The sequence below is a fragment of the Heterodontus francisci genome, chromosome 16 (assembly GCF_036365525.1).
Source record: "Heterodontus francisci isolate sHetFra1 chromosome 16, sHetFra1.hap1, whole genome shotgun sequence".
Taxonomy (NCBI): domain Eukaryota; kingdom Metazoa; phylum Chordata; class Chondrichthyes; order Heterodontiformes; family Heterodontidae; genus Heterodontus; species Heterodontus francisci.
In genome coordinates, this window is record NC_090386.1 from 90,446,625 (window position 1) to 90,459,077 (window position 12,453).

The 12,453-nt window shown below is 49.9% G+C and overlaps 1 long non-coding RNA gene across 1 annotated transcript in view; it reads right to left on the reverse strand.

The window, feature by feature from the left end:
* LOC137378513 (uncharacterized) overlaps positions 1 to 12,453 on the reverse strand; it is a 273,549-nt gene that overhangs the window by 79,695 nt on the left and 181,401 nt on the right. The gene's annotated exons all lie outside the window — the stretch shown is intronic.

Below are 12,453 nucleotides of genomic sequence, written 5' to 3' on the forward strand. Positions count from 1 at the left end.
CCCCCTTGCTTATCAAGAATCTATCTACCTCTGCCTTAAAAATATTCAAAGACTCTGCTTCTGCTGCTTATTGAGGAAGAGAATTCCAAAGACTCACCACCCTCCTGAGAGAAAACATTTCTCCTCATCTCTGTCTTAAATGGGCGACCCCTTATTTTTAAACAGTGACCCCTAGTTCTAAATTCTCCCACAAGGGGAAACATCCTTTCCACATCCACCCTGTCAAGATCCCTCAGGATCTTATATGTTTCAATCAAGTCGCCTCTTACTCTTCTAAATTCCAGTGGATACAAGCCTAGCCTGTCCAATCTTTCCTCGTAAAACAGCCCACCCATTCCAGGTGTTAGTCTAGTAAACTTTCTCTGTACTGCCTCCAACGCATTTACATCCTTCCTTTAAATAAGGAGACCAGCACTGTACACAGTACTCCAGATGTGGTCTCACTACTGCCCTGTATAACTGAGGCATAGCCTCCCTACTTTTGTATTTAATTCCCCTTGTGATAAATGATAACATTCTATTAGCTTTCCTAATTACGTGCTGTACCTGCGTACTAACCTTTTGTGATTCATGCACTAGGACACCCAGATCCCTCTCCATCTCAGAGCTCTGCAATCTCTCACCATTTAGATAATATGCTTCTTTTTTATTCTTCCTGCCAAAGTGGACCACTTCACACTTTCCCACATTATACTCCATTTGCCAGGTCTTTGCCCACTCACTTAACCTATCTATATCCCTTTGTAGCCTCCTTATGTCCTCTTCACAAGTTACTTTCCTACCTATCTTTGTGTCATCGGCAATAACCTTTGATGTGGCACCTTATCAAATGCCTTCTGGAAATCTAAGTACAATACATCCACCAGTTCCCCTTTATCCACAGCACATCTAAATCCCTCAAAGAATTCCAATAAATTGGTTAAACATGATTTCGCTTTCACAAATCCATGTTGAATCTGCCTGATTACCTTGAATTTTTCTGAATGCCCTTCTATAATGTCTTTAATAATAGCTTCTAACATTTTCCCTAAGCCGGATGTTAAGCTAACTGGCCTGTAGTTGCTTGCTTTCTGTCTCCGACCCTTTTTGAATAAAGGAGTTATGGGGGATAATAAAGGATGGTGGGGGATTCAGTAATGATAATGCACTTGAATGTCCAGGGGAGATGGTTACATTCTCTCTTATTGGAGATGATCATTGTCTGGCACTTGTGTGGTGTTACTTACCACTTATCAGCCCAAGCCTGAATATTGTCCAGGTCTTGCTGCATCTGGACATGGACTGCTTCAGTATCTGAAGAGTTGCAAATGGTACTGAACATCATACTGTCATCAGCGAACATCCCCACTTCTCTTTCACACGCACACCATCACACACACTCACACTTACACAAACACTCATACACATGTCATCACACACACGTTCACACACACTTGCACTCACAATCATGCACATTTGCGCATACACACACGCACACTCGTGCATATGCTCCTGCCATCACAATTTAAACAGCAGCGGGCGAGTATATGTATCTGAAAGTCAGAATGCTTGCGTACGTTGTGTGTGTTTGTGTGCATGTGCGTGCATTTGAATGGGGGGGGGGGTGGCGGGTGCGTTGTTTTGTTAAGGGGGGGGGTACAGTTTAGAAGCTATACTGCTGAAAATCAGCTGACTCCCTATGTCATGCACACTGCTGCCAGCTCCTCCAGAGCTGGGACCGTGCTCAGCCTTCCTGCAGCAGAAACCCTGCGTCAGTGCAGCAGCAACAGCAGCAGTGAGGAGGCAAGGCAGCTCGGCTTGTGAAGGAAAAGTAGGCAGCCGCAATGTCAGTGCTGAGATTGGGAGCTGCAAGCAGACTCGGAGCTGTGCCGACATCGAGGAGAATGAAAAGGACAGGCACACACACGCGTGTGTGTGAAGTCTCAGCAGTAAAGCCTTGTTGGAACGATTATCACACTCACCAACGACTGGCAAGAATCAGCCTGCGGAAAGAGATGCATCAACAGCCTAATAGCACAGAAATAGCTTGCGACAATGGGATTTTGTTTTTGCGTTCCATTTATTCTCATGGATCTGCGAGTATTGGCTGCAGTCATCGATTACCAACCTCCTCCCTCACAGGATGGAGGAGTTCAGTACGAGAGGGCGCCGGAGAGGAGAGAGTGGACAATCTGCACGTACGTGCAGACTGCAATCCTGGATCTCAAACATTTTCTCTCTCTCCCTCTCTCCTGCCTTCTCTTCTTCTCTCTCGTTCTCGTCTGCTCTTCCCTATCACACTCACACAACTCTCTCACACACACACACATAGAAATCAGGTCAGGCACTGGAGTACAAGTCACAGATATTTAAAGTGGCAGCTACACATGGATGTTTTTGGCGGTTAAAAGCAACGCACCGTTGACCTACTTCAAATTTCTCTCGTATATATGAAAAAAAAATCGCAAGTGACTCTACTAATTGCGCAGGAATTCTGAAGATCCTGACTACGCAGCAGAGAGGGAGGAGAGTGCTGCTCTGTTGCAAATTAGATGGTAAAATCAATCTATTCCTAAACGCTCATCTTCAGAGGATTACTGAGTGTCTGATATTCCTTCAACCCATATCCTTTTCTATGAAGTGTTTTGCCATCCTGACATCCTTCCTCTTTTTAAAAAGATCTTTCTTTCCCTCACCCGAAGTCACGCAATCGCGAGTTTGGGAATGGAAAAGGAGGGAGTTGGAGGAACAGAAAATGGTGGATCGTCCTCAGACAAGAACCTTTAACTCTTGAAGCAAGAGGTTCTGGGAAGAGGGAATGATGGCGAGGGGAGTGGGGCAGAGGTGGGGGGGGGAATGGGAGAGAGAGAGGGGAAAAAAGCGAGGCAGGAGTTGGAGTGGAGGGTGAGGGAGGGAGGAGTAAAGAAAGAAAGACGTGCATTTATATAGCACCGGACACCTCAAAGCTCTTTACAAGTGAAGTCACTGCTGCAATGCAGGAAACGAGTGACAGCGATGGAGGGAGTGGAGGGAGGGCGAGCGAGGGAGAGTTGTAGTGGCATGAAGGAGTTGGGAGCAAGTGAGGGAGGGAGAGGATGGTGTTAGCATGAGGGGGAGTGGGGGTGGAGTGGAGGCGAGGGAGGGAGTGAAAGTGAGGGGAGATTTGGGCTGAGGGAGAGGGGAATGGAGCCAAGGGAGAGGGTGGACTGAGGGTGATGGCATGGGAATTGGGGTGATGGAGGGGAGAATGGAGTGAGGGAGGGAGTGTGGAGCAAGGTAGTGGGTGTTGTGGGGATGAGGGAGGGAGAATGGGGATTAGGGAGGGGGAGTGGGGGTGAGTGGGAATTAAAGAGGGGGAGTGGCTGAGTAGGAATTAAAGAGGGGGAGTGGGGATGAGGGAGGGGGAGTGAGGATGAGGGAGGGCAGCAGGGGAGAGTGGGGATGAGGGAAGGGGAGTGAGGATGAGGGAGGGGGAGTGGGGGTGAGGGAGGGGGGAATTGGGGTGAGTGGGGATTAGGGAGGGGAGAGTGGGGATGAGGGAGGGGGAGTGGTGTGAAGGAGGGGAGAGTGGGGATGAGGGAGGGGGAGTGAGGAGGAGGGAGGGGCAGCAGGGTTGAGTGGGGAATAGGGAGGGGAGAGTGGGGATGAGTGAGAGGAAGTGGGGGTGAGTGGGGTTGAAGGAGGGGAGTGTGGGGATGAGGGAGGGGGAGTGAGGATGAGGGATTGGGAGTGGGGGTGAATGTGGATGAGGGAGGGGGAATGGGGTGGGGGGGAATAGGGTGAGGGAGGGGGAATGTGGGTGAGGGAGGGGGAGGGGTAGTGGGGGTGAGTGATGAGGGAGGGGAGAGTGAGGATGAGGAAGGGGAGAGCGGGGATGAGGGAAGGGGATGGGGGTGAGGGAGGGGGAGTGGGGGTGAGGGAGGGGGAGTGGGGTGAGGGAGGGGGAGTGGGGGTGAGGGAGGAGAAGCGGAGTTGAGTAGGGATTAGGGAGGGGAGAGTGGGGATGAGGAAGGGGAGAGCGGGGATGAGGGAGGGGGATGGGGGTGAGGGAGGGGGAGTGGGGTGAGGGAGGGGGAGTGGGGGTGAGGGAGGGGGAGTGGGGTGAGGGAGGGGGAGTGGGGGTGAGGGAGGAGAAGCGGGGTTGAGTAGGGATTAGGGAGGGGAGAGTGGGGATGAGGGGGGGAATGGGGGTGAGGGAGGGGAATGGGGGTGAGGGAGGGGATGAGGGAGGGGGAGTAGGGGTGAGGGACAGGGCATGGGTTTGAGAGAGGGTAGGGAGGGGTCTGGGTGTGTTGCTTGGTGGATGAAAGGCAGCGGCAGTTTTCTAAGCGTATTGAATAAGATTTCAGCAGAATGCCAAATCCAATCCTGGTGCTAGTTAACCCAGTGTGTGCTAGTTAACCCAGCGTGTGCTAGTTAACCCAGTGTGTGCTAGTTAACCCAGCGTGTGCTAGTTAACCCAGTGTGTGCTAGTTAACCCAGTGTGTGCTAGTTTACATCCTCAGGCTGATGGAAGAACTGTGAATGATAAATAATCGAATAATAAACCCTCGGGGTGAAATTCAGGGAAGATTTTCAGTTCAATCAGCACCGGACTGAAACTAATCAGACCAAATGAATAAGTAAATTTATCGTTTCACCTTTGCACCTGTTTTTTTAAAAAAAAGCTATGGAATTGTACATTGATGGTATTATTTAAGGGATGTGCAGTGATCGAGTCCCCATTCGTTTCCATTCTCCAACAAGATGAGGGCAGGCTGTGCAGCCATCACTTCGAAATGAAAAACAGGTGAAAGATCCCACATCCCGAGGTATAATAATCCCCATCCACGCACACAGTGGGACCTGCGTCTCCCGGACTAGACTGCTGCATCCGGCATCTCGCCTCTGGGTACGTAAACCTTTGCAGAGATAATAACACTGTTTTATAACACCGGGTCCCGGTTGTTAGTCCGGTTGGTGTCCCCGACAGGATGGTCCAGTCCTAACCTTGATGGAACATCTAATGCTTGAAAATATATGGGGTTGTTTTCAGGTGGGGAGTGGTGGACGGGGATAGGGGTAGAAGGGGGAGGGGGTAGAAATGGGGCTGTCTCTTGAAGGAGCAATGCCTGAATTCAATTCTTGCTGCTTTATTTGGTGGAAATGGGAGGGTGATGCATCTTCCAGGCCGTGAAAGTACGAAGAACTTGCATTTATATAGCGCCTTTCCCGACTTCGCGATGTCCCAAAGCACTTTCCAGCCAGTGAAATACTTTTTCTGGAGCATTGTTACTGTTGTTCTGTAAGGAAACAAGGCAGATAATTTGCGCACAGGAGGCTCCCACAAATGTGGATGTGTCTGGTGGCAGTGCCTTCTAATCTCCTTGGTCTTATACCAGTCCATCCTTTAGAACTGTATTTGAGGTACTTTAAAAACAGCCCCTCTCAACAAATTTAACTTGACTTGTCAACTCACATTCTGACCATTCTACAGAGTGAGAATGTGTACAAGAACTTTATTTTGTTGTGCTAATGGATGTTAAAGCCTCCAATGCAATTTTCTATGCTGTGTGTTCCACTTGCCCATGTCAAGGGGACAAAAAGGGAGGGAACGGAGTTCTTAAAGGGACAGAGCCCTTTCTTGTGTCTGGTGCTGTTATTTTCATGTTTCTCAGTGTTCTTTATATTTTTGTCTAGCCTCAAAACACAAAGGAAGGTTTATGTGGCAGCAAAGCCGAATATGGCCAAAGCAAGAATCTGACTGCAGTTGAACCATTTACAAGAGCTGAAGAGAGCAGGAAGATGGTGGCTTACATTTGTATCTTCATGGTGGAGAAATGTCCCAAAGTGCTTTGCTGAGGCGTGATCAGAGAAAATTGGACACCGTGCTAAAAAAGGAAATATTGTGGGGGGGTGGTGGGGGAGATGAGAAAGAGGTGGGGGAAAGGAGGGGGGTAGGGGAGGTGAGAAGGAGGTGGGGGGAAAGGAGGGGGGTAGGGGAGGTGAGAAAGAGGTGGGAGAAAGGAGGGGATGGGGGAGGTGAGAAAGAGGTGGGGGGAAAGGAGGGGGTGGGGGAGGTGAGAAGGAGGTGGGGGAAAGGAGGGGGTGGGGGAGGTGAGAAGGTGGGGGAAAGGAGGGGGGTGGGGAGGTGAGAAGGAGGTGGGGGGAAAGGAGGGGGGTGGGGGAGGTGAGAAGGAGGTGGGGGGGAAAGGAGGGGGGTGGGGGAGGTGAGAAGGAGTTGGGGAAAGGAGGGGGTGGGGGAGGTGAGAAGGAGGTGGGAGGAAAGGAGGGGGGTGGGGGAGGTGAGAAGGAGGTGGGGGGAAATAAGGGGGTGGGAGGTGAGAAGGTGGGGGGAAAGGAGGGGGGTGGGGAGGTGAGAAGGAGGTGGGGGGAAAGGAGGGGGGTGGGGGAGGTGAGAAGGAGGTGGGGGGAAAGGAGGGGGGTGGGGGAGGTGAGGAGTTGGGGAAAGGAGGGGGGTGGGGGAGGTGAGAAGGAGGTGGGAGGAAAGGAGGGGGGTGGCGAAGGTGAGAAGGAGGTGGGGGGAAAGGAGGGGGGTGGGGGAGGTGAGAAGGAGGTGGGAGGAAAGGAGGGGGGTGGGGGAGGTGAGAAGGAGGTGGGGGAAAGGAGGGGGTGGGGGAGGTGAGAAGGAGGTGGGGGGAATGGAGGGGGGTGGGGGAGGTGAGAAGGAGGTGGGGGGAAAAGAGGGGGGTGGGGGAGGTGAGAAGTTGGGGAAAGGAGGGGGGTGGGGGAGGTGAGAAGGAGTTGGGGAAAGGAGGGGGGTGGGGGAGGTGAGAAGGAGGTGGGGGAAAGGAGGGGGGTGGGGGAGGTGAGAAGGAGTTGGGGAAAGGAGGGGGGTGGGGGAGGAGAAGGAGGTGGGGGAAAGGAGGGGGGTGGGGGAGGTGAGAAGGAGGTGGGGGAAAGGAGGGGGGTGGGAGGTGAGGGGGAGAGGTGATGTGGCGGGGGGAGGTGAGTAGGATGGGGGCAGGTGAGGGGGTGGGGGAGGTGATGGGGGTGGGGGGCAGTGATGGGGCGGGGGGCAGTGAGTAGGGTGGGGGAGGTAAGGGGGGTGGGGGGAGCTGAGGGAGGGGGTGGGGCATGTGATGGATTGGGGGGAGGTGAGGGGGTTGGGGTGGTGAAGGGGGGTGGGGGCAGGTGAGGGGGTGGGGGGGCGGACCAAAAGCTTGGGAAAGATGTGGGTTTTAAGGAGGGTCTTAAAAGAAGAGAAAGAGCGAGAGAAGTGGAGGAGTGTAGAGAGAGAATACAATAACAACAACTTGCATTTATATAGTGCCTTTAACGTAGTTAAACGTCTCAAGGCACTTCACAGGAGCAATAATCAAACAAAATTTGACACTAGGACAGGTGACCAAAAGCTTGGTTAAAGAGGTAGGTTTAGTCTTTGATTTTAATTGCCCCAACATTGGTGATCATGCCTTCAGCTGCCTGGGCCCTAAGCTCTAGAACTTTCCCCCAAACCATTCCACCTATCTCTCTCTCTCTCCTCCTTTAAGATGCTCCTTAAAACCTACCTCTCTGACCAAGCTTTGCTCACCTCCCCTAGTTCCTCCTTGTGTGGCTCAATGTCAAATTTTGTCTGATAATCGCTTCTGTGAAGCATCTTGGGACATCTTATTACGATAAAAGTGCGAGGTAAGTTGTTGAAATAACAGAGGATGTCAGGTCTGCAGGCTCAGCCATGTTTCTCCAGACAGCTGCACACTCCATATGTGCATACGAAGCTTCAAAACTGGTTGTGTAACATCAAACCCCGAGCTTTGTTCTGACTCATCAAAGGAGTGCCCTAAATTGAAGAGACAGGCCTATCGTAACCCGGGGACATAAACTTCCAGATCAAAGGCCTTTTATCAGGCGAACGGTTCCATATACTCAATACCACCAATCCAATCGATACTTGGAATACCATTTGTGTCGGTAGGCTACTGATTAATCCTCTGCATGAAGCTGTGTGGCTCCCATTTCCTCATTTTACTGTCCGCGTGAGGATTTTGAGGATTGTTTGGTTTCCAAGCTTGGTAATATCTGAGACGTGGGCTGGTATTTTACGAGGAGGCTGTGGCCCCACCCACCAGCTGGAGCCCACCTCCGCCGGCCCTGGAAGCTGCAAATACATTTTGCGAGGGGTCAGGCAATTAATTGCCTGTGGTCGTGACCTCCGCCCCTCTGAGGCAGGGAGTCCTGCCTCCAAGAGCTGCCAGCCAATCTGAGGGCCGGCAGCTCTTGAGTCCGAGTAGAGCCACCAGGAGCGGTGGCCACTGCTGGGACTGCACCCAGCGAGAAGAGGCACCATGGATGTCGGCCTTGGAAGCAGGTAAGTGGGGTCAGGGCTCTCCAGGGTCAATCAGCCAGGCCCTAGCGAGGATGCAGGGGCAGTTGATCAAGAGGGCGGGGGCTGGTGTGCTCCAGATGGGCGGCCCATGCTGTGCGGGGGGGGGCCCTTCGTGGGACACAGGGTGCCCGATCAGGAGAGCTTCCCCCTCAGTCAGCAAGGAGGCTGCCAGGTATTACTGGGGTAGCCTCCCCAGGTGGTAAAGTGCCCACCTGATCATGGTAAAATACCAGCGGTGGTGGGAAAAGGCCCTTAAGTGGACATTAATTGACCACTTAAGGGCCTCAATTGGCCTTAGGGTGGGAAGGCTGCCTGCCACCACCCTCACTGCTGGCAAGATACCAGTGAGGATGGATAGGTGACAAGCGCAGCAATCCCCCACCGTCATCCCAACCGATTTTACATCCCCGTCTCCCAGCCCACTCCTGCGGGGTGGGGGTGGGGGGTGTTAGGGGGCGGGGGATATAAAATTCCAGGCATGAACTTCTCAGATCTTCAACACTCTTCAGTTATACAAGTAGAAGAGGTCCGTCTGGAGAAAGCTTTTAATTATTACTCTCATCGTTGTTGTTGCTTCCTGTTACACAGCAGGGTCCGCCTCTGGGGCACAGAGTTGTCAGGAAGCTCTGAATTTCTAGTAGGAAGCAGGTAGGGTTTGCTGTGACCTGATTTCCAGGCTTCAGCACAGGGTGGCTTAATGAACACAATGAGACAGTGGCACAGTGATAATGCCACTCGACTAGAAATGTAGCGCCCCAGATGAATGCCCAGGGAGCACGGGTTCAAATCCCACCATGGCAACTATTTGAATTTAAATTCAATTAATTTTTAAAAATCTGCAATTGAAAACTAGTCTCAATAATGGTGCCATGAAACTATCATCAATTGTCATAAAAACCCATCGGGTTCACTAATGTCCTTTAGGGAAGGAAATCTGCCGTCCTTACCAGATCTGGCCTACATGTGACTCCAGACCCACAGCAATGTGAATGACTATTAACTGCCCTCTGAAGTGGCCTAGCAAGCCACTCAGTTGTCAAGGGCAATTAGGGATGGATAACGAATACTGGGCTTTCCAATGATGCCCACATCCCCCATGACAGAATAAAAAAAAGTCTGTCCTAATATCTCCTTTTTTGACACAGTGTCAAGTTTTGTTTGACAATGCTCCTGCGAAACGTCTTGGGATCTTTTACTACATTAAAGATGCTATATAAATGCAAGTTGTTGTTCTTGTAAGGAAGTGCTCTAAAGGTTGATTGGAAACTAATTGCTGTTGTTGGAAGTTTCTCCAGATTAGCAACTATTGTCTCCTTGGAGAGATCAGATTCTCTCAAGGTCAGAACAAGTAGCGGGCAACAATTAGCATTTTTTCCCCTATGTCTCTGTAAACATTGTTAAGTTCTGTTTGTTGGTCTTTTATCTGAAATGTGCAGCACATATGCCTGACCCAGACTATATTTAATCTGGAGATTTAATTCAATACCATGAGGGGTTTTGACACAGTAAATAAGGATAGACTGTTTCCAGTACCAGGGGCTTAATAACCAGAGTTCGCAGATTTAAAGCAATTGGCAAAAGAACCAGAGCTAGAATAAAGAGAATTTATTTTACTCAGTGAGTTGTTATGATCAGGAATGCACTGCCTGAAATTGAGACTCAATAGTAACTTTCAAAATTGAATTGGAAATATACCTGAAAAGGAAAAATTTGCAGGGCTATGGGGAAAGAGTAGGGGAGTGGAACTAATTGGATAGTTCTTTCAAAGAGCTGGCACACGCACGATGGGCTGAATGGCCTCCTTCTGTGCTGTAAGATTAAATATTAAGTCGATCTCCTGTGGCATTGCTTGTGGTGAGTCAGAGGTTACTCCGTGGAAAGGTTAAGAGATGGAATTGGAGAAGGTGCCATTGTGAGCAATGCCAGTGTTTTTTTTTTGGATAGGTTTCTGGCATTGCTGCCTCTACCAGGAGACAGCTACCTTCAACGTGGCATTCGCCAAGACTGCTACTATCGTCTGTCTGGTGTATAAGCATAGTCGACGACCGTTTCAAAGGTGATAAGAAGCAAATTTTGAGATAGCAATTTGATGCCCAACTCAACCCAATATGAACTCTAGCATTGAAGTTGATCTTTTGCATATCAAACATCAGTTTGAGGCCCCCTTATAAGTGTAGGCAAAGGGCCTAACACCCACTTTGGGCACAGGCCTGGATGCCTTTTTGTCTGATTTCTAGACGGCACACTTACAACCTGCCTTACGGGAAGCTTAGGTGCCTGCTTTACACCTGAAAGACGGACATGATGTCATCCAATTTCTAGGCCTGTGTGCTTTTCCTCATGGCACAGCAAGTTGGCACACCAGATCATTTTTTTTTATGCTTTCACAGGACGTGGACATTACTGGCATGTCCGTCCCTAATTGCCTTTAACAACTGGGTGGCTTGCTAGGCCATTTCATAGGGCAATCAAGAGCCAACAACATTGCTGTGGGTCTGGAGTCACATGTAGTCCAGACCAGCAGATTTCCTTCCCTAAAGGACTTTAGTGAACCAGATGGGTTTTTATGACAATTGATGATAGTTTCATGGTACCATTACTGAGACTAGCTTTCAATTGCAGATTGTTATTAATCAATTGAATTTATTGATTGAATTTAAATTCAACCAGGTGTTGTGGTGGTATTTGAACTGATGTCCCCAGGACATTGACCTGGTCTACTGGATTACCACATCAATGACATTACCACGACACCACCACCTCCCCTAGATGACTACAGGGTTGGTTGTCTTAAAGGGGGGAGAGAGGTAGAGAGGCGGAGAGGTTTAGGGAGGGGATTCCAGAGCCCCGAGCCTCGGCAGCTGAAAAAGCAGCTGCCAATGGTTGATCGAAAGAGAGGTGTGGGGGGATGGACAACAGGTTAGAATTGGAGAAGCGCAGAGGTCTCCGAGAATTGTAGGGCTGGAGGAGGTTACAGAGATAGGGAGGAGTGAGGTCACGGGGGGATTTAAACATGAGGATGAGAACTTTGAAAGGAGCATTCAAAAACTGGGAGCCAATGTAGGCCAGTGAAGGCAGAGGTGAAGGGGACTTGATACGAGTTGGGATTGTATAGCAGGGCTTCGGCTGAGTTTGAGTTGATGGAGGGTGGATGATGGGAACCCGCCTGGAGAGTGTTGCAGTAATCAGTTCTAGAGGCAATATTGGCATGGATGAAAGTGACAAGTTTTGATGAAAAATCATCGACCTGTCACATTAACTCTGTTTCTCTCTCCACAGATGCTGCCAGACCTGCTGAGTATTTCTAGCAGTACCAGTTTTTATTTCAGATTTCCAGCATCTGCAGTATTTTGATTTAGTTTTACTTTATTCTCAGGGATCAAGAGACTATTGCAAACCATTACATTTGCGGTTCATGATCTCACCCGAACCTCTATTAGAGCCCAGTTTACAATTCCTGGCCTAGCCGTTGATCTCTATATAACCCATTAGATTAGGTTCAAACCCACTCATCCTGACTGAGGGAGTGCTGCACTATCCAAGGTGTCGTCTTTTAGATGTGACGTTAAACCAAGGCCCTGTCTGCCCACTCAAGTGGATGTAAAAGATCCCACGGCACTTTCCGAAGAACTAATGAGCTCTCCCCAGTGCCCTAACCGATATTTATCCCTCAACCAACATCACTTAAAGCAGATTATCTTGTCATTACAACATTGCTGTTCGTGGGAGCTTGCTATGCGCAAATTGACTGCTGCGTCTCCTACATTACAGCAGTGACTACACTTCAAAGGTACTTCATTGGTTGTAAAACACTTTGGGATGTCCTGTGGTCATGAAATGTGCTATAGAAATGTAAGTTCTTCCTCTCTCTAGGTGTCCATTATTCTCAATTTACTTATCCGTCACCTGAACTGTGGGACCGACTGTACCTCACACGGAATAAGATGGAATGCTTTGCTGAGAATGGTGGCTCACACAATCAGTCTTCACGAAAGCTGACCGTGAATAAAATCCCCAGCTGTGGTCCCATCCTCAGGCACTGTCTGGTCTGAATGTCACCTTTAGTCTCACGTGATCCATCCTCGTCAGCAGCCTGGAGGTTTTGCAGAAGTAAAAATAGAACCGATACAAAAGAAATGGAAATT